Below are 25,156 nucleotides of genomic sequence, written 5' to 3'. Positions count from 1 at the left end.
TGGGCATGGTGGTGCACACCTGTGGTCCCAGCTACTCGGGAGGCTGAGGCTGAGGCAGACGAATCACTTGAACCTAGGGGCTGGAGGTTGCAGTGAGCCGAGATCACACCACTGCACTCCAGCCTGGGCGACAGAGCAAGACTCTGTCTCCAAAAAAAAAAAAAAAATTGTTAACATGTACCTCTGACATCTTTCACTTTACATAACATAAGGTTACATTATTAGGTACACACACATTTAGAATCATTCTTTCTGGTAAACTGTGCTTTCATCATTATGAAAAGTTACTATTTTGCCTCTAGCAATCCTTAAGTCTATTTTGTCAGGTATAGACATAAACCAGCTGTCTGTGGGTTAAGAGTGTGATATACCTTTTTCTCTATCCTTTTGCTTTCAATATTTCTGACTCATTACAGTTAAGTACAGTTTTGTATCATAGTTCATTGGTTTTCCTAAACCCACTTAGACAAATCTGTCATTGAACTGGTATCTTGAGTCAGTTTTCATTCCAGTGCTGACATAACTGGCATTAAATCTACTGTCTCGCTATTTGTTTTCTATCTGCCTACTTACTCTATGTTCCTTTTCCTATCTTGTTTTACCTTTTTTTGGATTAAATATTCTTATTATTCCATTTTTTTCTTTATAAACTATTATGTTATGCATCCTTTTACTATTTACTTTTATTTTGCTATTACCTTTACTTTTACTACTATTAGTGATTACCCTAGAAATTATAACTTGCATCCCTGATTTATCAAGGCCTAATATAAATTAGTACTTATACCATTTCCTGGGCAATTCAAGGACCTTAAGCTTCACTTCTTCCATCCACCTATACCAGCTGCTTGTGCTTTGTTGGTGTATATTTCAATTCTATATTCTAAATCCCAGAGGACATTATTATTGCATACAATTAACATTCAGTTAAGTTTACCCACACTTTATTCTTTCCACTGCTCCTCATTCCTCTTAGAATCTCTGTATTTCCTTCTGCAGTCATTCTCCTCTGCTTACGGAACTCCCTTTACTGTAAGGCTGCCGGTGATTAATCCCCTCTGTTTTTGTTCATCTGAAAATATCTTTAGTTCTTCATTTTTAAAGTATATTTTCTACTGGATATAGAAGGGTAGGGAACTACAGCCCGTGGACTAGTAGCCTATTTCTGTAAGTAAGGTTTTATTGGAACACAGCCATGCCCATTCGCTTATGATTGTTTATGACTGCTTTCATGCAACAATGCAGAATAGCTGTGGCAGAGATCTTACATGGCCCAGGAGTCTAAGATATGTACTACCTGGCCCTTTAAAAAGAAAGTTTGTCAACTCTTGGTATACAATTCTATGCTGGCATTTATTTTCTTTTCTGCACTTTAAAACTGTCATTCCATTGTTTGGGTTTCCATTGTTTATATTAAGAAGGTAGTTTTCAGTCTTGTCCTTGCTTTTTTTTTTTTAATAAGAAAATAAATTTTTTAAACAGAGACAAGGTCTCACTATGTTACCAGGCTGGTCTCAAAACTCCTGGGATCAAGGAATCATCCCGCCTCAGCCTCCCAAAGTACTGGGATTACAGGTATGAGCCATCACGCCCAGCCTTTTTCTTGCTTGTGTAAAGATAATGTGTCTCAGTCCACTGGTTGCTTTAAGATTTTTAACTTTCGCCAGGCGCGGTGGCTCATGTCTGTAATCCTAGCACTTTGGGAGGCCGAGACGGGTGGATCACGAGGTCAAGAGATCGAGACCATCCTGGCCAACATGGTGAAATCCCGTTTCACTAAAACTAATTTTTCGTATTTCACTAAAAATACAAAAATTAGCTGAGCGTGGTGGCGCACCTGTAGTCCCAGCTATTCAGGAAGCTGAGGCAGGAGAATTGCTTGAACCCGGGAGGTGGAGGTTGCAGTGAGCCGAGATCCAGCCTGGCAACAGAGCAAGACTCTGTCTCAAAAAAAAAAAGATTTTTAACTTTGTCTTTGGTTGTTAGCAAAAATGCTGAGTATGCTTTTCCTTCCTCATCCTGTTTGGTGTTTGTTGCATTTCCTGAATTGGCAGCTTTAAGCATCTTATCACTTTGTGAACATTCTAGGACATTATCTCATTAAGTATTGCTTCTGCTCCACTCTTTTTTTCTCCTTTTGGAGTTCTAATTACAACTGTGTTCCACATCATTCACACTCTTTTCGGTATGTGCAAAAGTAATTGCAGTTTTTGCCATTTTTTGACTCCAATTTTTTTTTTTTTTTTGAGACGGAGTTTCGCTCTGTCACAGGCTGGAGTGCAGTGGCGCGATCTCGGTTCACCGCATCCTCTGCCTCCCGGGTTTAAACAATTCTCTGCCTCAGCCTCCCAAGTAGCTGGGATTACAGGCACCGACCACCATGCCCGGCTAAATTTTTTTTGTATTTTTTAGTAGAGACAGGGTTTCACTATCTTGGCCAGGCTGATCTTGAACTCCTGACCTCATGATCCACCCACCTCGGCCTCCCAAAATGCTGGGATTACAGGCGTGAGCCAATGTGCCCGGCCTTTAACTCCAATTATTAAATATTAGGTTGGTGCAAAAGTAATTGTGGTTTTTGCCATTAAAAAAAAAAAAAAACCTCCTGGCAAAAACCACATTTACTTTTGCACCAAACTAGTATTTTTCATTCCTTTGTCTCTGTGCTTCTATACAGGTATTTTTTCCCAGCATATCTTACAGTTAACTAATTCTCTTCTAAGGCTCTTCAAAATCAATTATTGTATTTCTAGTTTCCAATGCTTCTTTTTATACTTTCTATTTCTCTATTGAAATTATTGATCTTGTTATATAAATTCTTAAAGATACTAATCATTTATTTTAAAGTCTATTTCTGATCATTCTAAAAACTGACTTGTGTATGTGTGTGTGTGTGTCCACTAATGGCCTTTTCTGGTCTGTTCCAAAATCCAATCCAGAACCCCACAGTGCATTTTTACGTTTTTTTTTTTTTTGAGATGTAGTCTCACTTGGTCACCCAGGCTGGAGTGCAGTGGCATGATCTCAACTCACTGCAGCCTCCGCCTCCTCGGTTCAAATTGTTCTCCTGTCTCAGCCTCCTAATTAGCTGGCATTACAGGCACCTGCCACCATGCCCAGCTAATTTTTGTATTTTTAGTAGAGACAGGGTTTCACCATGTTGGCCAGGCTGGTCTCGAACTCCTGACCTCAGGTGATCCACCTGCCTCGGCCTCCCAAAGTGCTGAGATTACCAGCATGAGCCACCATGCCAGGCCAGTGCATTTAGTTTTAATGTCTTCTTAGTCTCCTTGAGTCTGTTTCTTAAATAACTGAAATTTTAATTGAGATAATAGCAGACTCACATGTAGTTATAAGGAGCAATACAGAGAGATTCCTTGTACACTTTGACCAGTTTCCCTAAATGGCAACATTTTAAAAAATGTACAGTATCACAACCAGAATATTGACATTGATAAGTCAACTGCATTCAGGTTTCTACTGTTTTACTTGTACTCATTTGTGTGTGTGTGTGAATGTGTATGTGTCAGTGTGTCAAGTCTATACAATTCTGTCACCTGTACAGATTCAAGGATCTACCTCCACAGTCAAGATACTGAATAGTTTCAACACTATAAGGATTCCCCACATTGCCCTTTTACAATCAGCATACCTCCTATCCCTGTGCCCTGGCAACCCTTAATGTAGCATTTTATCATTATGCCCTTCTTCGTCTCTGGTAGTTGTCTTTGCTCTGAAGTCTAATTTATCAAATATTAATACAGCCATTTCTGCTTTTTTATTAAATCAATGTTTGCATGGTATAATTTTGTATCCTTTTCTATCTACCTACATTATTCAATTTGAAGTGACTTTTCTATAAGCAATATATAGTTGGGTCATGTTTCTTCATCCACTCTGCCAGTCTCTGTCTTTTGATTGGTATATTTAGTCCATTTACGTTTAAGTTAATTATCAATACATTAAGGCTTAAGTCCTCGGTCTTTCGTTCTTCTCTTCTTGCCTTCTTATAGGTCACTTGAACATTTTTTAGAGTCCTATATTAGGGTTCTCCAGAAAAACAGAACAAATTGGGTATATGGGAGAGGATTTATTAGGGAAATTGGCTCACACAATTACAGGAGCTGAGAAGTCCCGCGACAGGCTGTCTGCAAGCTGCAGAGCCAGGGAAGCCAATGGCGCAGTGCAGGACAAGCCCAAAGCCTGAGAACGAAGGGAGCTGGTGGTGTAACTCAGTCTGAGGCCAAAGGTCCAAGAACCTGGGAGACTGCTCATGCTAGTCCTGAAGTCTGAGGGCCAGAGAGTCTGGAGTTCTGATTTCCAAGGAGAGGAGAAGACAGGTGTCACAGCTCCAGAAGAGAAATGAGATTTGCCTTTTTGTTCTATCTACGCCCTCAAACAATTGGATGGTGGCCACCCATATTAGGCAGGGGTAATCTTTACTCAGTTCACTGATTCAGGTGCCAACCTCTTCTGGAAACACCCTCACAGATACACACAGAAAGAATACTTTACCCGCTATCTAGGTCCTCCTTAACCCAGTCAAGTTGATACGTAAAATTAATCATCACGGATTCCAGCTTGATTTGTTTATATTGTTTTTGAGTTTATCTTTTTGTATAGTTTTAAGTGATTACTTCAATTACTGCAATATAAACATACGGCTTATAATAATCTGCTTATTAGTAACAACATTTTACCACTTTGAACAAAGTGTGGAAACCTCACTTCCATTTAAGTCCTTTGTCTTGATTTAAATATTATCATCTTCAGTGTTAGATGGTTTTATATTTTTTATTCTATCATCAAATAGGACTGATGAAACTTGGGAGGAAAGGGGCAGTCTATTATTATTATTATTATTATTATTATTATCTTAAGACAGAGTTTCACTCTTATTGCCCAGGCTGGAGTGCAATGGCACAATCTCAGCTCACTGCAACCTCCCGCTCCCAGCTTCAAGCGATTCTCCTGCCGCAGTCTCCCAAGTGGCTGGGGTTACAGGCATCTGCCACCACACCTAGCTAATTTTTTTTTTTTTTTTTTTTTTTTTTTTTTTTTAGTAGAGACGAGGTTTCACCATGTTGGTCAGGCTGGTGTTGAACTCCTGACCTCAGGTGATCCACCCACCTCGGCCTCCTAAAGTGTTGGGATTACAGGCGTTGTCATTGCACCCGGCCTGCGACAGTCTATTATTTTATGTACCCATATTTCTATTTTTCCATTGTTCCTTCTTCCTTCCTAATGCTCCAAGATTCCTTCTACTATCATTTCCTTTTGGCTTAAAGAACTTCCTTTAGCCAATTTTAAGGGTTGTTCTGCTAGCAACAAATTCTTTAGGTATCCATTATCTGAGAATGTTTCTATTTTCCTCTAGTTCCTGAGGCACAATTTCACCAGATACAGAAATTCACGATTGACAGTCCTTTTATTTCCGCACTTGAAAAATATCATGTCTTGTCCTTCTTCGTGTTTTCATACAGGAAATCTACTGTCATTTGAACTGGTGTTCCCTATAGGTAATGTAACATTTCAGATGGCCTCCATGTTTTCAGATGAGAAATCTACTGCCATTTGAATTGGTGTTCCCTATAGGTAATGCATCATTTCTCTCTGGCTGCTTTCAAGACTTTCTCTTCGCCTTTAGGTTTCAAGAGTTTAATTATAATGTATCTTGGTGTTTCACTGGGTTTATCCTGTACGAAGTTTGCATAGCTTCTTGGGTCCTTAGGTTTGTTTCTTTTGCCAAAGGTGGTAAGATTTCCACTATTATTTCTTTCAAACACTCTTTTAGACCTACTTACTCTCCCTTCCTCTGGAAATCCAATTATGTGAATATTAAGTCTTTTGTTATTGCCCCACAAGTCACTTTTTTTGCAGTTTGCTTTCTTCCAATATATTAAGTGAATTCTATAGTTCCTTCCTCAAGTTTACTGATTCTGTCACTGCCACTCTATTGAGCCGGTCCAGTAAGCATTTTTCTTCCTGTTGTTTTTCGGTTCTAAAATTTCCATTTTGGTGCTTTTTTATTTCATTTATTTAGTTTTAATTAATTTTATATGGCTCTTTGCTGAGATTTTTATATCTTTTGTTTCAGGATAATTTTAATTGATTTTGCAGCATTTTTATGATGGATGCTTTAAAATCCTTGTCAGAAAATTCCAACATCTGATTCATCTTGTATTGGTGACTGTTGATTGTCTTTTCTGATTCAATTTGTGGTTTCCTTTGTTGATGGTATGACAAGTGATTTGCTATTATATCATGAACATTTTGTCTATTATGTTAGAAGTCTCTAACATAGGCTTCTATTAAATCTTTTATTTTAACAGTTAGCCACCCTGTTTAGTTTTAGCACGAGTATCTTGGTCTACTTTTCTAGGCTATCGTTGCAATAGCAGACTAATTTACAGAGCCTTTGCAGTGTTATTTAGCCTGCTTTGTTTATCTAGTGCCTTTGAGCTCCCATTGGTCTCTGCTGGCACTGCCTGAGAGGGTAAAGAAGTTCCCTGAGCCAGGCTGCCAGTTGTCTCTTGGTGGAAGAGGGTGTGGTAGTCCTAGGTTACTCCTAGCTTCCCCAGTATCACTGGAGTGAAAAAGGCAAGCTTTGAACCCACAGAGACAAAGAGGTCTTCTGTAATGGGCCACTTGCTCTTGCCAGTTCCACCTACCTGCCCATATCTCTGGGTAGGGGAGAAAAGGCTCAGGCCCACATGGCCACAGATTTCTCAGACCAGGCCATTTGCTGTGGCTATGTCCTTTTTGCAGGCAGTGCCCACCCTGGTGTCTCTGGGCTGAAGAGGAAAATCTCACATCCACAGGGAAGAAGAGTCTTCTCAAACTGGACTGCTAGCTATAGTTGGGTCTCTCTTACCAGTTCTGCCAACCTGCCTCAGTGGAAAAGGGACATCTCAGGACAGGCAAGGAAGGAATGTGCCTCCTCTCACCACTTATAGGGTTAAGATTAGGGCTAGAGTTCCCAACTGATCCCCTTTGTCAATGCTGTCGGCCTTGGCAGATGTTTTCGGGGGGACTTCCATTTGATTCAGGGGAGGAATGAGCCAACCTACCTAGCCTGCACTCTGTTGCTAGGTGGGAGGGTCAGGAAACACCGGGTCTAGGTGGATGGGAGGATGCAAGATGCTCTACGACTATGTTGCTCTTCCAATGCTGTGATCCCAAGTCAGTTCACTTTCTTCTTATAAACTTCAAGAATTCTCCTTTGGGTGTCTTTTGTACCAATTCCAAGATTTAGAGTTGTACTTAGCAGGGAAGAGCAGGAAAACTGAGTCTATACCATCTCATTTGTAATAAAAGCCTCCCTATGAGTCTGTTTCAATTATCTGTTTTCTCTCTTCATTTTCAGCCAATTTTTAAATTTTCAGGTCTTTTTTTAATTGAATTCCAGACTAAGTTGTATAACTGTAAATATTTATTACTTGTTGTAAAATATTATACATAGTAATTATAATAATAACTTGAGGCAATGCTTGATGCTGTCTTCCTCCACAGATCTACATTTGCCTCTAGCAAACAATAAAGCTAGGAGCAAACTCTTTAATCCAATCAGGGATTGAGGTAATGTGAAAGCTGGGCTTCAGCCTTTGTAAGAGCTGATCTATTTTGAGTTCACCCTTAAGCACAGGGTGTAGCTCATCCTTCAGGGTTCCCAACTAAAAGCTTGAGGTATTTTCCAGTGCCCCTTCTTTCTTTGCAGCCCCTGAAATCCAACTGTGTCCCCCGATGCTGCATAACCACCAAAACTCTGCTTAGAATCTCAGTCTCTCTGCCATTACTTTGTGCTCAATCTCTCAGCCGCACATCTCAAATCGGCCAGTCCCCCCAAGGGAAAAGCTGTACCAAAAGTTGGCCCTCGCCCCTGAGTTTACCTTCTCTCCAAAATTTTGGTCTCTCTAGTCCCTTTCTTTGCCTTGCTCACTTTCCAAAGCCTTCAAGCAGATTTTTAAAACAATATTTCCCAGCTTCTCTACTAGTTGTTCTCAGTTGGAGCACTGGCTTAGAAAAAGCTATTCTACCACTGACAGAAATGAAAATCTCCCTAGTAGCCTGTTTTGTGATATAAAAAGATGTCCCAGGATCATCTTATATCATTCTTGACCCCAACATGAAATAAGCCATTTTTCTAAGGTACCCTAAGTTCCTTGTAGTGGGAATTAGTATTTACAGAACAGAGTCTGGCATTAGAAGTGCTCAATGCTACCTAGGTTGCTTTCTGGGATTTTCCAGCAGAGAAAAACAGAAAATACATTTTCAATAAAGAAAAAATACCATGAGTTCATACGGACATCTCCAACTCAAATTTATGGTCCCAAGATCCTTAATCAACAACTTCTCTGTTTCTACCTTTGTATCTCCTCTTTTCCACACCAAAATCCAGAGCACCAATCCAATATAATTATCCATTTGTTTTACTTAACAATGCATGCTTCCAGAACAATACCAATAATACCAGTTATACGATTACTAAAAACAGTTTACAATATTTTTGCAGTTCTTTGTCCTTGAGGATATGTCCCTCTAGAAATGTATAATCAAATTACTATGTTTCTAAGTCATTTGAAAGATCATGTGCTTCAGCCTCAAACTTAATATACATTTAGTTATATATAACTAAATGTAAACATATGTTTAGTTATATATAACATAACTTAATATACATTCACTTATTCCATATGCACTTGATTTTTATTTTTATTTTTTTAATTTTTTTAAAAATTTATTATCATTATACTTTAAGTTTTAGGGTACATGTGCACAATGTGCAAGTTAGTTACATATGTATACATGTGCCATGCTGGTGCGCTGCACCCACTAACTCGTCATCTAGCATTAGGTATATCTCCCAATGCTATCCCTCCCCCCTCCCCCCACCCCACAACAGTCCCCAGAGTGTGATGTTCCCCTTCCTGTGTACATGTGTTCTCACTGTTCAATTCCCACCTATGAGTGAGAATATGCAGTGTTTGGTTTTTTGTTCTTGCGATAGTTTACTGAGAATGATGATTTCCAATTTCATCCATGTCCCTACAAAGGACATGAACTCATCATTTTTTATGGCTGCATAGTATTCCATGGTGTATATGTGCCACATTTTCTAATCCAGTCTATCATTGTTAGACATTTGGGTTGGTTCAAAGTCTTTGCTATTGTGAATAGTGCCACTATAAACATACATGTGCATGTGTCTTTATAGCAGCATGATTTATATAGTCCTTTGGGTATATACCCAGTAATGGGATGGCTGGGTCAAATGGTATTTCTAGTTCTAGATCCCTGAGGAATCGCCATACTGACTTCCACAATGGTTGAACTAGTTTACAGCCCCATCAACAGTGTAAAAGTGTTCCTATTTCTCCACATCCTCTCCAGCACCTGTTGTTTCCTGACTTTTTAATGATTGCCATTCTAACTGGTGTGAGATGGTATCTCATTGTGGTTTTGATTTGCATTTCTCTGATGGCCAGTGATGGTGAGCATTTTTTCATGTGTTTTTTGGCTGCATAAATGTCTTCTTTTGAGAAGTGTCTGTTCATGTCCTTCGCCCACTTTTTGATGGGGTTGTTTGTTTTTCCTTGTAAATTTGTTTGAGTTCATTGTAGATTCTGGATATTAGCCCTTTGTCAGATGAGTAGGTTGCAAAAATTTTCTCCCATTTTGTAGGTTGCCTGTTCACTCTGATGGTAGTTTCTTTTGCTGTGCAGAAGCTCTTTAGTTTAATTAGATCCCATTTGTCAATTTTAGCTTTCATTGCCATTGCTTTTGCTGTTTTAGAGATGAAGTCCTTGCCCATGCCTATGTCCTGAATGGTAATGCCTAGGTTTTCGTCTAGGGTTTTTATGGTTTTAGGTCTAACGTTTAAGTCTTCAATCCATCTTGAATTGATTTTTGTATAAGGTGTAAGGAAGGGATCCAGTTTCAGCTTTCTACATATGGCTAGCCAGTTTTCCCAGCACCATTTATTAAATAGGGAATCCTTTCCCCAATGCTTGTTTTTCTCAGATTTGTCAAAGATCAGATAGTTGTAGATATGAGGTGTTATTTCTGAGGGCTCTGTTCTGTTCCATTGATCTATATCTCTGTTTTGGTACCAGTACCATGCTGTTTTGGTTACTGTAGCCTTGTAGTATAGTTTGAAGTCAGGTAGTGTGATGCCTCCAGCTTTGTTCTTTTGGCTTAGGATTGACTTGGCGATGCGGGCTCCTTTTTGGTTCCATATGAACTTTAAAGTAGTTTTTTCCAATTCTGTGAAGAAAGTCATTGGTAGCTTGATGGGGATGGCATTGAATCTGTAAATTACCTTGGGCAGTATGGCCATTTTCACGATATTGATTCTTCCTACTCATGAGCATGGAATGTTCTTCCATTTGTTTGTATCCTCTTTTATTTCCTTGAGCAGCGGTTTGTAGTTCTCCTTGAAGAGGTCCTTCACATCCCTTGTAAGTTGGATTCCTAGGTATTTTATTCTCTTTGAAGCAATTGTGAATGGGAGTTCACTCATGATTTGGCTCTCTGTTTGTCTGTTGTTGGTGTATAAGAATGCTTGTGATTTTTGTACATTGATTTTGTATCCTGAGACTTTGCTGAAGTTGCTTATAAGCTTAAGGAGATTTTGGGCTGAGACAATGGGGTTTTCTAGATATACAATCATGTCATCTGCAAACAGGGACAATTTGACTTCCTCTTTTCCTAATTGAATACCCTTTATTTCCTTCTCCTGCCTAATTGCCCTGGCCAGAACTTCCAACACTATGTTGAATAGGAGTGGTGAGAGAGGGCATCCCTGTCTTGTGCCAGTTTTCAAAGGGAATGCTTCCAGTTTTTGCCTATTCAGTATGATATTAGCTGTGGCTTTGTCATAGATAGCTCTTATTATTTTGATATACGTCCCATCAGTACCTAATTTACTGAGAGTTTTTAGCATGAAGGGTTGTTGAATTTTGTCAAAGGCCTTTTCTGCATCTATTGAGATAATCATGTGGTTTTTGTCTTTGGTTCTGTTTATATGCTGGATTACATTTATTGATTTGCGTATATTGAACCAGCCTTGCATCCCAGGGATGAAGCCAACTTGATCATGGTGGATAAGCTTTTTGATGTGCTGCTGGATTCGGTTTGCCAGTATTTTATTGAGGATTTTTGCATCAATGTTTATCAAGGATATTGGTCTAAAATTCTCTTTTTTGGTTGTGTCTCTGCCTGGCTTTGGTATCAGGACGATGCTGGCCTCATAAAATGAGTTAGAGAGGATTCCCTCTTTTTCTGTTGACTGGAATAGTTTCAGAAGGAATGGTACCAGTTCCTCCTTGTACCTCTGGTAGAATTCAGCTGTGAATTCATCTGGTCCTGGACTCTTTTTGGTTGGTAAGCTATTGATTATTGCCACAATTTCAGATCCTGTTATTGGTCTATTCAGAGATTCAACTTCTTCCTGGTTTAGTCTTGGGAGAGTGTATGTGTCGAGGAATTTATCCATTTCTTCTAGATTTTCTAGTTTATTTGCGTAGAGGTGGTTTGTAGTATTCTCTGATGGTAGTTTGTATTTCTGTGGGATCGGTGGTGATATCCCCTTTATCATTTTTTATTGCGTCTATTTGATTCTTCTTTTTTTCTTTATTAGTCTTGCTAGCGGTTTATCAATTTTGTTGATGAAATGAATGAAATGAAGTGAGAAGGGAAGTTTAGAGAAAAAAGAATAAAAAGAAACGAGCAAAGCCTCCAAGAAATATGGGACTATGTGAAAAGACCAAGTCTACGTCTGATTGGTGTACCTGAAAGTGACAGGGAGAATGGAACCAAATTGGAAAACACTCTGCAGGATATTATCCAGGAGAACTTCCCCAATCTAGCAAGGCAGGCCAACATTCAGATTCAGGAAATACAGAGAAAGCCACAAAGATACTCCTCGAGAAGAGCAACTCCAAGACACATAATTGTCAGATTCACCAAAGTTGAAATGAAGGAAAAAATGTTAAGGGCAGCCAGAGAGAAAGGTCGGGTTACCCACAAAGGGAAGCCCCTCAGACTAACAGCTGATCTCTCAGCAGAAACTCTACAAGCCAGAAGAGAGTGGGGGCCAATATTCAACATTCTTAAAGAAAAGAATTTTCAACCCAGAATTTCATATCCAGCCAAACTAAGCTTCATAAGTGAAGGAGAAATAAAATCCTTCACAGACAAGCAAATGCTGAGAGATTCTGTCACCACCAGGCCTGCCCTAAAAGAGCTCCTGAAGGAAATGCTAAACATGGAAAGGAACAACCGGTACCAGCCACTGCAAAATCATGCCAAAATGTAAAGACCATCGAGACTAGGAAGAAACTGCATCAACTAACGAGCAAAATAACCAGCTAACATCATAATGACAGGATCAAATTCACACATAACAATATTAACTTTAAATGTAAATGGACTAAATGCTCCAATTAAAAGACACAGACTGGCAAATTGGATAAAGAGTCAAGACCCATCAGTGTGCTGTATTCAGGAAACCCATCTCACGTGCAGAGACACACATAGGCTCAAAATAAAAGGATGGAGGAAGATCTACCAAGCAAATGGAAAACAAAAAAAGGCAGGGGTTGCAATCCTAGTCTCTGATAAAACAGACTTTAAACCAACAAAGATCAAAAGAGACAAGGAAGGCCATTACATAATGGTAAAGGGATCAATTCAACAAGAAGAGCTAACTATCCTAAATATATATGCACCCAATACAGGAGCACCCAGATTCATAAAGCAAGTCCTGAGTGACCTACAAAGAGACTTAGACTCCCACACATTAATAATGGGAGACTTTAACACCCCACTGTCAACATTAGACAGATCAACGAGACAGAAAGTCAACAAGGATACAGAGGAATTGAACTCAGCTCTGCACCAAGCGGACCTAATAGACATCTACAGAACTCTCCACCCCAAATCAACAGAATATACTTTTTTTTCCAGCACCACACCACACCTATTCCAAAATTGACCACATACTTGGAAGTAAAGCTCTCCTCAGCAAATGTAAAAGAACAGAAATTATAACAAACTATCTCTCAGACCACAGTGCAATCAAACTAGAACTCAGGATTAAGACTCTCACTCAAAACCGCTCAGCTACATGGAAACTGAACAACCTGCTCCTGAATGACTACTGGGTACATAACGAAATGACGGCAGAAATAAAGATGTTCTTTGAAACCAACGAGAACAAAGACACAACATACCAGAATCTCTGGGACACATTCAAAGCAGTGTGTAGAGGGAAATTTATAACACTAAATGCCCACAAGAGAAAGCAGGAAAGATCCAAAATTGACACCCTAACATCACAATTAAAAGAACTAGAAAAGCAAGAGCAAACACATTCAAAAGCTAGCAGAAGGCAAGAAATAACTAAAATCAGAGCAGAACTGAAGGAAATAGAGACACAAAAAACCCTTCAAAAAATTAATGAATCCAGGAGCTGGTTTTTTGAAAGGATGCACTTGATTTTTAGAGATTGCCTTTTTCTCTCATTTTAATTTATTTTTATTTTATAATATGGTAAAGCATTGGCATGGTTCTAAATGTAATCCACAAAGTAAAGTACATTCAGAAGTCTAGCCTCCATCCCTGTTTTATCCACCCCATTCCCTCTCTCTCCTTAATCATTTTTATTAGTTTTTGGTTTATCATTCCATTGGTGTGTTTATATATATGCACAAAAATATATATTTATAGATTTATAGATCCCCTTTCTTTAAAAAATGACAGTGTACAATACCACTGTTCTGCTACAGTGGGTTTTTTTTTTTCATTTAACAATATATTCTCCCCCACAGTAGTATATAGCTATTCCTCCTTCCCTTTTATAGCTACATAGTACTCTGCTCTGTGAACAAGTCATATTTTATTTAACCAGCCCTCTAATAATACAAGCCCAGACTGAACTGCTATTGAATTTTGTTTTATAGTTTAAATTCACATGAAAATTCAAATGGTTTCACTGTGATGACCAAATCGCTAACCTGCTGGTATTCTGGCCTTTGCTTTAACAGCTTTAAACAAAAAGGTTAACTAAATAAGCAAGACACAAAATATGCTAACAAAGCCCCTACCCAAACCCCTGATACAGGGTTCTCAGATTAACATCAAAATATCCACAGAGCTTTAAAAAATACAGATGATGTGGCCCTAACACAAACCCCTCTTGAGTGGAATCCAGCACTGCACTGGTGTCTTTAAAAGCTCCACAAATGATTCTAATACACCAAACCAATAACAAACTTTCCATATATGATCTTGTAATTTCTAAGTGTTAAAGTAAGTGACTTAAATTTTTGGCACCAATACTAAAAATATTTCTGCATTCCAAAGTTTCATCTCTATCAGAAAATTTTGATCTAATTTCTTAAATTCAAAAGAAATACAAAGAAAAAGATTCATCATGAATATTGACTCATACTAGTGATCTAAAATGTAAAATATTAAGCATTTGTCCTAATTATTAAAAATAATAATAAAGCTATGACCATTATAAATGATATAACATTATAAATGAATTCTATATGTTTTAATATTTAGGACATTCTACTATACCCATCCACAAGGATAATTAAAACAACCATAATATGGCTCCCTCATATTTTTAAACAATAATAAATCATCAACCTTGAAAGACTCAATAAAAGCAATGGACAAGTCCTTTGCTCAAATCCTGGGCTGTCCCTGAAATTGTCCTGGCTAGATCAAGGTCTCCATGATACTCCTACAGGTAATTACATCTGCATCCGTGGCTTCATCTACCATCTCTATGTTGCTAACTGCCCAAGCTGTATTTCCAGCTCAAGGCTAGACCCATGTTTCAGACTTATATTCCCTATATCAAAAATGTAAGTCATTAAATCCCCTTCTTTTATGCTTTCTTTAAACAACTTTGTCATCTACCCTATCTTCCAAAAATTATTGACTCTTTCTTTACCTTCACCTCCATTCATTCAGCCTACAAACCAATCTCATCTTTTTCCCTCTTTGATCCCCTTGCTAAGGCCAATGCTGTAATTCAAATTCTCCTCCTCCTAGTCTAGTCTACTGCAACAGTCTCTTAACTGTGGCTCAGTCCAGCTCCCCCGTCTGGACAGTTCTTCGCAGAGCCACCTGTCATCTTCTTTATAATGTTACCAAGGGCAATCTGATCATGTCAAAACCTGCCTGGAAACCTCTGCATGCCTTAGCACAACATGCAAGGTCTGTGACAATCCAACCCCAACTTACCCCTCCTGCTCCATCACTAGCCACTGCTCCCCAGACTGAGCAGACCATATTGTGGCAATATTGACTATGTATTTCTTCCTCAACTCACCTGCATTAAGCCTTCATGGCTCAGCACAGCCTGACTTCTCTGTCTAGAATAACTTATTTTTTCCTAACCAACCTTTCAGATCTCACTTCAAATGTCCCTTGGAGCTCTGGGAACCTGTGCCCCAAGTTTTCAGTGCTGAGCTAATTAATGCCTTCTCCGTGGTAAACTTATCATGTGGTTTGATTATTACTGCTATAGAGAATAATCTCTGCCCACTACACTGCCAAGATTTTCTCAAGAACATATCTCATTCACCTCTTTTTCGCCAGTGCCTAAAACATCATAGATATTCATGTAACATTTGTTGCCTAATAAATAACAGTATCAACTCTAACACAGTTTTGCAACAACAAAAATTTTCAAGCTCTTATTAAGAGCAAAGTTTACTATAAAGGAAGTCCAGAACAATCTCGTGTGTATCCATGACAGTATGGGAAAAAAAAAAACATTTTAGAAGCTAAAGAACTGTAGGTGGACCTTTCTTTCAAAGACATCTGAACACTGACTCTATCCCCTCAGATGAATAGGTGCCGTGTGGATGCCTAGCTTGGTTCAAGAACAAAGAAAGTCCATTGGTTTACAGCAGCCATATACAGGTTGTTCATGTTTTTCTAAATAAAAACTCAGGCTAGCCAGACTGGCTCATGCCTGTAATCCCAGCACTTTGGGAGGCTGAGCTGGGAGGATCGCTTGAGGCCAGGAGCTTGAGACCAGCCTAGGCAACACTGCGAGACCCTATCTCTACAAAAAAATAAAAATAGGTTGAGCACAGTGACTCACACCTGTAATCCCAAACACTATGGGAGGCCGATGCAGATGGATCGCTTGAGGCTAGTAGTTCAAAACTAGCCTAGGCATCATCGTGAGACCCCATCTCTACCAAAAAAAAAAAAAAAAAATTTAGCCAGGTGTGGTATGGCACACACCTGCAGTCCTAGCTACTCAGGAGGCTGAGGTGGAAGGATTATCTGAGTTCAGGAAGTCAAGGCTGCAGTGAGCTATAGATCATGCCACTGCACTCCAGCCTGGTGGCAGAGTGAGAACCTGTCTCTAAAAAAATTTTTTTTAATTATACACACACACACACACACAAACAAACGTACCTACATATGTATATATATTATATATATTAAATTATATATAATATATAATCTATAATACATATATAATTATATATTTTATATAATTATAGATAATATACAATTATAATATATTTTACATAATTATAGATAATTATATATTATCTATATAGTATATTATATTATATATACATAAATAAATAATATATACCCACATATATATGTATTTATATATATTAGTTATGTGTGTGTGTGTGTGTGTGTGTGTGTGTGTGCGTGCGCACTCACGCACGTGCGCCTCTCTCTCTCTCTCTCCCTTTCTATTTCTCTCTCTCTCTGGACAGTACAGCAGCAAAAACTGAGTTCCAGAACCAACAAAATTCAACCCTGATCTTATGGCAGAATTATCTCTTCCCATTCAACTACAGTTCACCCGAAATGATAAAATAGCCCCATTCTCCCATGCGCAAAATGTTGGTATGAGTTTTGTTAGTTTCTTCCTGTACTTGATATCTCATTCATCACATGTATGAACAATTTATGATATAACTGCCATCAAAGACTTCCTTAGGTGTATTCCTTCATCTCCATTCCCACTCTACCCCAAGCTCAAAAACAATTCATGGTAGTCTTATTGCTAACACCTCTGGCTACCTTCAGCAGCTTCTGAGACCACAAAGCCTACTAAGCACCCTACAGCAGAACAACATTCCTAAAGCACCAATGTCACCATGTCACTACCCTTGTCAATATTTAGAATAACTCTGCACAGACTGTGGAATGAAGTCTGAACTCCTCCTGTTCCTGACATTCTAACTATTAAGAATGTCAATCCTTCTCCTCTCACCTGTGAAGCCAATTCTCATGGTCCCCCAGACACTCAGTGCCCACTCCTACCTCTCCTGTGCTTTTGCTCCTACCATATTCCCCTCCCTGCCCAGAGAACAGATACACACACACACACACACACACACACACACACACACACACACACACACACACACTCCCCTATCTAGAATATGCTCTCAACCCTTCTTGTATATTCAACAACCAGAATCTCTCACAGGGCCCTGAATATTAGGCAAAAATAAGCACAAATAAGGCTTACATTCAACCTGTTGGCTATCAGGTCTCTGTAACTATAATCTCTTTGAAAGAGTCCACGTAAATATATAGCAATGAAAGAAAAGAAAAGGCAATGGGCAAGATAAAGAAAAGAAGTTTAAGGATCCTGATATTTAACTCCACTCCTCTTAGCCATCTGATAACTTTTATTTGCATACAACCTTACACTTTCCAGAAATTTTTTATGGTTATTTAAGACTACAAAGACCTACACAATCTTGCTTCTACCCACAAATGAAGAAAAAAGAATACCAGCAGATACTTAGGTAAGTTTTGGGGGTTGAACAGACAAGATTTAATAATAGTTTGCAGGTGAGTAAATGGGAATAAAGAAAACACCCAGGTTTCTAGCCTGAGTGGTCTCATACAAATGCTAAGAAAACTGAGGGTCCAACAGGCTTGGAATAAAAATCAAAAGTTCAATGTTACAGTATTCAAAGTCCCCAGACTGAGAAGAACATCTGAGTTTCAGGTACAGATACAAAAGACGACTGAGTGCAGATGCATAGCAAGTGCCCAGAAGAACTCTAACTTTTAGAAGCCAGAAGAAGACAAAGTCTGCAAATGAGCAGTCAGTCAAGCATGGCAAAAAAGAGAGAGAGCATGGAGTCCCAGAAATCCAGAAGCAAGTTTTCAAAAAGGAAGCAGTGAAACGTTATGAACTTTAGTAAGACAAGGCCAGAGAATTAACCACTGGATTTGACAAGCTGTGGACACTGCCGCTCCTATGATCTCTGGCAGCCATAAGTTAATGAGAAAATTGGAAGTGAGGAAGTAGGAGATGTTAACAAGAGAACAATTTCATTTGCAGGAGTTTTGTTGTAAAATGAAACACAGAAATGAGGCCACATTTGGAGAAGCCACGGGGTATCAAAGAAGGGTTTTTTTTTTGTTTTTTTTTCCCCCAGAGAGCTAATAATCTGCAGATAATTATTAGAATCAATAAAATACTTTAGGAAAGGTGCAAAAAGTCTACTGCATTTCCTTTAACCAGCAGCAAACAACTAATCATAAAATTTTTAAGAGAGGCTGCGGCTAAAGGAAGATGGAGACAATACTGGAGCAGCAGCAGCGCTATCATGAGGAGAAGGAAAGGCTCATGGACGTCATGGCCAAAGAGATGCTCACTAAGAAGTCCACGCTCAATTCTGATCACCGCACTCAGGCCATGCAAGATAGGTATATGGAGGTCAGTGGGAACCTGAGGGATCTGTATGATGATAAAGATGGATTATGAAAGGAGGAACTCAATGCCATTTCAGGACCCAATGAGTTTGCTGAATTCTATAATAGACTCGAGTAAATAAAGGAATTCCACCAGAAGCACCCAAATGAGATCTGTGTGCCAATGTCAGTGGAATTTGAGGAGCTCCTGAAGGCTCAGAGAATCCAAGTGAAGAGGCACAAAACTTGGTGGAGTTCACAGATGAAGAGGGATATGGTCGTTACCTCGATCTCCGTGACTGTTACCTCAAGTACATTAACGTGAAGGCATCTGAGAAGCTGGATTATATCACATACCTGTCCATCTCTGACCAATTATTTGACATTCCTAAAGAAAGGAAGAATGCAGAGTATAAGAGATACCTAGAGATGCTGCTTGAGTAACTTCAGGATTACACAGATAGAGTAAAGCCTCTCCAAGATCAGAATGAACTTTTTGGGAAGATTCAGGCTGAGTTTGAGAAGAAATGGGAGAATGTGACCTTCCTGGATGGGCGAAAGAGACAAGCAGCGCTCTGACCCATGCTGGAGCCCATCTTGACCTCTCCGCATTCTCCTCCTGGGAGGAGTTGGCCTCTCTGGGTTTGGATAGATTGAAATCTGCTCTCTTAGCTTTAGGCTTGAAATGTGGCGGACTGTAGAAGAGCAAGCCCAGAGACTATTCAGCACCAAAGGAAAGTCCCTGGAGTCACTTGATAAGTCTTTGTTTGCCAAAAATCCCAAATCAAAGGGCACCAAGCGAGACATTGAGAAAACAAAGACATTGCTTTTCTAGAAGCCCAGATCTATGAATACTCTGACTCTCAGGGAACAGCAACATCTCACTCATGAAAATGCACAGTGCAAGCAAGCAAGGACAGGAGAAGAGCAAGAAGAGCAGATCAGTAAGAGTGAGAGTAAAGATGAAAAGAACGAGATCATTTACAACCCCAAAAACCTGCCACTTGGCTGGGATGGGAAACGCATTCCCTACTGGCTATATAAGCTTCATGGCCTAAATATCAACTATAACTGTGAGATTTGTGGAAACTACACCTACCAAGGGCGCAAAGCCTTCCAGTGACACTTTGCTGAATAGCATCATGCTCATGGCATGAGGTGTTTGGGCATCCCAAACACTGCTCACTTTGCTAATGTGACACAGATTGAAGATGCTGTCTCCTTGTGGGCCAAACTCAAATTGCAGAAGGCTTCAGAATGATGGCAGCCTGACACTGAGGAATATGAAGACTCAAGTGGGAATGTTGTGAATAAGAAGACATATGAGGATCTGAAAAGACAAGGACTGCTCTAGTGCTCAGGGATGTAGCTCAACTTTTGGGCTAGCCCAGGCTTCCCTGAGATCTGTTTTTTCTATTTCTCCCAACCAAATTCTCTTAAAGACCCTTTGCTACGTAGTCTCATGGTCTAGCATGCATCCTGTAGAAACAAGGCATGCTGGCAGATTGCAGGGCTGAGATGTGTTTTATCTGTTTTATATTTTAAAAGATTCTGCCAGAAAATAAAACCAGACCTTGTTCAAAAAAAAAATTTAAAGATACAATTTACAAAAGTATAAAAAACATCAAATATCTGTGGCTCACACCTGTAATGCCAGCACATTGGGAGGCCGAGGCAAGCAGATCACTTGAGGTCAGGAGTTCAAGACCAACCTGGCCAACATGGTGAAACCCCATCTCTAATAAAAATACAAAAATTAGTCTGGCATGGTGGCGCACAACCGTAATCCCAGCTACTTGGGAGGCTGAGGCAGGAGAATTGCTTGAACCCAGGAGGCGGAGGTTGCAGTGAGCCAAGATCACACCACTGCACTCCAGCCTGGGCAACAGAGTGAGACTCCGTCTCAAAAAACAAACAAACAAACAAACATCAAATACCTTGGAAAAAGATCTACAAGACCTCTGCATAGAAAATTATAAAGCATTAAGACAAATTAGAAAAGATTTAAATAAATAAAGGTATACACCATGTTTGTGGTTCGGAACACTCAACATTATAAAAGCTGTCAATTCACTCCAAACTGAGTTATAGGTTCATTACCAACCTAATCATATTCTCAAGATATTCTTCTTGTCAAAAATGAACAAGGTGATTCTAAAATCTATATGGAAATGCCATGGACCAAGAAGAGCCAAAACAAACTTGAAAAAGAACAAGAATAAGGTAAGGTGACTTAACATAAATCCATACTAATTAAGATAGTGCAGTATTACTGGCATAAGGATAGACAAACGGACCAAAGGAATAGAACAGAAAGTCCAGAAACGGATCATATATACATAAACACCTGATTGATAACAGACGCAGCACTACAGAGCACTGGGAAAAGAAAGGTCTTCTCAAAAAATGGGATTGGATATGCATAAAGCAAATAAATGTGGCTCTAATAAATGTGAATCTGAATATGCATAAAGCAAATAAATGTGTCTCTAACCTCGCACCACACACACACACTCTTTCTCTAGGTGGACTGTAGATTTAAGTGTGAAAGACAAAACAATGAAAAGTCCAGAAGATAATACAGAAGAATATCTCCACGATCTTGGAATAGGGAAAGATTTCAACAAGACACAAAAAGGGAAAAAAATCAATACATTTCACTATGTTAAAATCAAGAAGTAAATGCAATCTGCAATATAACATCATTTTAACTGCCAGCTGAACCTGAAAAAAAGTAAGAGAAATCAGTAAAGGCCAAAAATAGAGACCTGAAAATCAGAGCAGGGAACATGTTAGCCAACTCCATAGTGTCCTGTGAGAGGCTGTCAATCCCCATGATCCAAGAGCATATCATCTTCTATAAAATAATCTGGATCTAAATGCTCAAAAGGAAGACACTGAGGCCTAGGTCCATGTAAGGCAGGGAATTGGAACCGAGAGCCCTTCAAGAAGGGTGGAATCCTTAAAGAGCTTTTAAAAACCAAACCCAGCTCTTAGGCACAGAAAAGCAACAAGAAAGCAGTTTCAGCATGGACCAAGGCAGGGGAAAATCCCTCCCAATGACTTCATAACGAGTCCCACACCCATTTGAGTTCTAATACATACCACCCTCACTTGGGTTCTAGGTACCCATAAGAAAATAAAATTAACATAGAAAGTAGCCCCAGGTCAGAATACCCCCAAACATATCTAGTAGAAGTAATCACAAACTCTCTCTAGAGACATATGTCCATTGATAAAGTCTCACTGAAGAGAAACTCAAATTTTTGACAAAATTGAAGCAATGTACCATGAACAAAAATCAGCAAACTAACAACAGCATTAGACCGTATAAAGTTCAGTTACTAGAACAATCCAATAAAGAACATAAAATAAATTTAACTTTGGGAGGCCAACGCGGGTGGATCACAAGATCAGGAGTTCAAGACCAGCCTCGCCAAGATGGTGAAACCCTGTCTCTACTAAAAATACAAAAATTAGCTGGGTGTGGTGGCACGCATCTGTAATCCCAGCTACTCGCGAGGCTAAGGTAGAGAACTGCTTAAACCTGGGAGGCGGAGGTTGCAGTGAGCCGAGATCATGCCACTGCACTCCAGCCTGGGCAACAAGAAGACTCGGTCTCAAAAAATTAATTAATTAATTAAAATTGCTTAAAGGCACAATAGGATCAAAAGTATCAAAAAATAACACTATGAAAATAAGCAGCCAGTTTTATTAATAAAAGATAAAACCTCTAGAAATTAAAAATACAGTCACTGAAAATGAAAATTTAACAAGTTACACCACAAATTAGATACAGTTAAAGTGAGAATTTGTGAACTAGAGAACAGATCTGAGGAAATTATCCTGAATGCAACAGAGGGAAATAGATAAAAATTATGAGAAGTAGAAAGTAAACAGAATAAAAAGAATAGGCAACATGTGTCTGTCTAAAAGTCGTACTAAGAGATAATAACAAATAAAATGTAAAGGAAGCTTTAAAAAGATAATACCTGAGAATTTCCCAGAAATGATAACAGACTTGAGTCCTCAGATAAAGAATGCACATACACTGAGCAAAATAAAAATAAATCCACATTTGGTCACATCATAGTAATACTACATTAATACAATCAACCAAAAGAGAAAGGGAAAGAAAAAAATAACAGAGAGATAGACTATGAGTAAAAGCAAGAGCACTTATAAAAAACCAGAATGGTTTGGTGTGGTGGCTCACACCTGTAATCCCAGCACTTTGGGAGGCCAAGGCGGACAGATCACTTGAGGCCAGGAATTCGAGACAACAGTGAAACCTCATATCTACTAAAAATAAAAAAGTGGCACACAACTGTAATTCCAACTACTCAGGAAGGTGAAGCACCAGAATCGCTTGAACTCGGGAAGCAGAGGTTGCAGTGAGTCAAGATCACACCACTGCAATCCAGCATGGGTGAAAGAGTAAGACTCTGTTTCAAAAAAATAAAAATAAAAATAAAAAGGAAAAAAGAAAAAGGAAAAGAAAAACAACCAGAAGGAAACAAAATGGCACCTGAGATTTACTTCAAAATAATCTATGCTGGCTGGTGGGAGGAGGGGAAGGCATGGGAATGGGGCAGTGGTAAAAGTGAAAAAGACTGGCTATGAGTTGCAAATGTTGAAGCTGGTGACAGACACATCAGACTTGTTATACCTTCCATTTTTGTTTATTTGAAATTTTCCAGAATAAGAAGCTAAAAAAGAGAGAAAGAAAAAAAATTACCTATGAATGAATTAGACTGACAGCTGACTTTGAAACATCAGTAATAAAAATCAGAAGACACTGGAAAAAATATTCAAATTGCTCAAAGAAAATAATGATCAATCTTAAATTCCAGACCCAGCTATACGAGCATTCAAGGGTGAGGACAAAATAAAACAACAGACAAAATCTGACATGCTTGCCAAAAGAAAAGCTCACAAGCACAGTTCAAAAATTCAGGCTGGGCGCGGTGGCTTATGCCTGTAATCCCAGCACTTTGGGAGGCCGAGGCAGGAGGATTATGAGGTCAGGAGTTTGAGACCAGCCTGACTGACATGGTGAAACCCCGTCTCTACTAAAAATACAAAAATAAGCCAGGCATGGTGGCAGGCACCTGTAATCCCAGCTACTTGGGAGGCTGAGGCAGGAGAATTGCTTGAACCCAGGAGGCAGAGGTTGCAGTGAGCCAAGATCGCACCATTGCACTCCAGCCTGGACGACAGGGCAAGACTCCAACTCAAAAAAAAAAAAACTCAAAAAAATGTATTGGCAAATCAAATCTAAAAATCTGTATTAAAAAACATATCATGGCCAAAATGGGTTCAACTCAGGAATACAAAGATGGTCTAACAATTAAAAAGTATGTAAGTGTAATTTACCACATTAACAGATGAAAAGACAAAAATCAATATAATCACAGGCCACCTTCTATGTGCAGGGAACTATTCCATAGTTCTTTTTAAAGTCAGGATCAAGACCATTCAACAATGTCCTACACTGATAATATTCAACAACATGAACTAGCTCATTAATTACACAAGAAAAAGAAAGAAGGTGTATACAGTTTAAAAGTAAACTGTCACAACTTATTGGCAGCATGACTATCAACATGGGGAACAGGAGAATCCACACACAAGCTACCAGTACTACAAGAGCTTAGGAAGGATTCATAGATACACAAATTCAAAATACGAGGAAATAAATTCTGCCTTTGCACTTCTGCCATCACCATGATGGTGAGGCTCAGCCAGCTTCTGGTACAAAGAGATGTGACAGCTGTGACACCCCCATCCCCACCAGCTGAGCCCAGTCAACCTCCTGCCTAGATCCAGACAGGTGAATAAGTTTACTAGACTTCAGAGAGGTGCCCAGATAAATACAGATACTCATGAGCTAAATATTACTCAGTGCAATAATAATAATAATAATAATAATTTTAAAATCCATTCCTAGGTACTATAGTAATCAATTAGTTTCTACTAATAACAAAATTCTCTATCGAGTAGTAAATGTAATAAAAGTGTGTCAGATCATTTGAAAAAAGCTATAAGAATTTACCGAAAGATATGAGACCTAAATAACTGGAAATATAAAGCATCTTTCCAGAAGGATGCGAAGGATGGAAAGACCCTCTATAATAAAGATGACAGATTTCCCCAGGCTTATCTCAACATCAGGTGAAATTCCAACAAAATATCAACAGGGATTTTTGTTGAAATTAGGGGAGCCAAGAGTTAAGAACAATCAAGACAAGTCTGAAGTTTTAAATGATTATAGCGCAATTCAATTCAAACGGGGAGCAGGGGCAAAACTGTTCTATAAATGGAACTGCAACAACCGCTTACCATATAAAGATAATTAAATTAGGTCAATATAACAAATCATTCACAGAAACAAGTTACAGGTGGATAAAAGATCAGAATGGAATAAAGCAAAAATTTT

At 39.0% G+C, this 25,156-nt stretch overlaps 1 protein-coding gene and 1 pseudogene across 3 annotated transcripts in view; one reads left to right on the top strand and one right to left on the bottom strand.

Annotated features, from left to right (window-relative positions):
* Positions 1–25,156, bottom strand: part of ATRN (attractin) — a 176,658-nt gene that overhangs the window by 138,772 nt on the left and 12,730 nt on the right. The window lies entirely within an intron of this gene.
* LOC101153850 (splicing factor 3A subunit 3-like) lies at positions 18,599–20,153 on the top strand (annotated as a pseudogene).

Source organism: Gorilla gorilla, chromosome 21, assembly GCF_029281585.2.
Source record: "Gorilla gorilla gorilla isolate KB3781 chromosome 21, NHGRI_mGorGor1-v2.1_pri, whole genome shotgun sequence".
Taxonomy (NCBI): Eukaryota; Metazoa; Chordata; class Mammalia; order Primates; family Hominidae; genus Gorilla; species Gorilla gorilla.
Note: the sequence above shows the minus strand (reverse complement) of the source record. Positions and strands in the feature narration are given on the sequence as shown.